Source organism: Myotis davidii, unplaced genomic scaffold (assembly GCF_000327345.1).
Source record: "Myotis davidii unplaced genomic scaffold, ASM32734v1 scaffold210, whole genome shotgun sequence".
Classification (NCBI taxonomy): domain Eukaryota; kingdom Metazoa; phylum Chordata; class Mammalia; order Chiroptera; family Vespertilionidae; genus Myotis; species Myotis davidii.
Genome location: NW_006282396.1, coordinates 157,123 through 157,950, shown reverse-complemented (window position 1 = coordinate 157,950; position 828 = coordinate 157,123).

Sequence of the window (828 nt, the reverse complement as noted above, 5' to 3'; positions counted from 1 at the left end):
CCACCCGAGCCTGCAAGCCAGAGGGGCGCGCCTGGGGGAGGGGGCGGGGCCGGCGGCCGGGATGCGACGTGTGGTCCGTGGCAAGAAGCTGGGAAGGAAAGGCGCATGAGCCGCTGCCAGGTCAGGCTCAACTATGGGTGGGGGGCGCGTGATCACAGACCTGGTGTGTGAGGCGACTGGAAAGACGGGTCACCCGACCAGCACACGCCCTATAAGAGGAGAGAGATACAGTCTGGCATCTCCCAGGCATGTGAGGGGCCTCACTGGCAGGTCACATTTCTGAAGCATCTGGGTTCTCACCTATTATGGCTCAACCATCCTCGCGCCACGCTGGTGCAAAATGAGCCACCGCAGCTGCTGCTTCCTTTATTCCAGGCATGGCAAAACTGACAGGATGTGGCTTTTACTAACCTCGTTTACAGGTGAGGAAACTGAGGCACAGGGCCCTTGGGAGATAGACTTACTTGCCTAGGGGCACACTGATACTAAGTGGCAGGTGGAGGAAGGAACCCGTGCGCGTCTGACTTGGAGGCCCTATTCTTTTCTCGATTATCCCATCCTGCCACTCTACCAGCCAGGAAAGTAGAAGGCAGGAGGAAATGAGCTTTTTCTGCAGCTGGGGGACTGATGCGTGGGTGAAACTGGGTGGGTGGCAAATGGGTAACCAAATGATCCTGGACATGTGTGGGGTGGGGTGGGGGGGGGCGGGGTGGCTTATGGGTGCTAAGAGGAATGGGAACCACAGCCACCACGGATGCCTAGCACCAGACTCCAAATTTATATTCACTGTGGAAGCTGGTGTGAAATAGTGACTGCAGCAGACAAGAG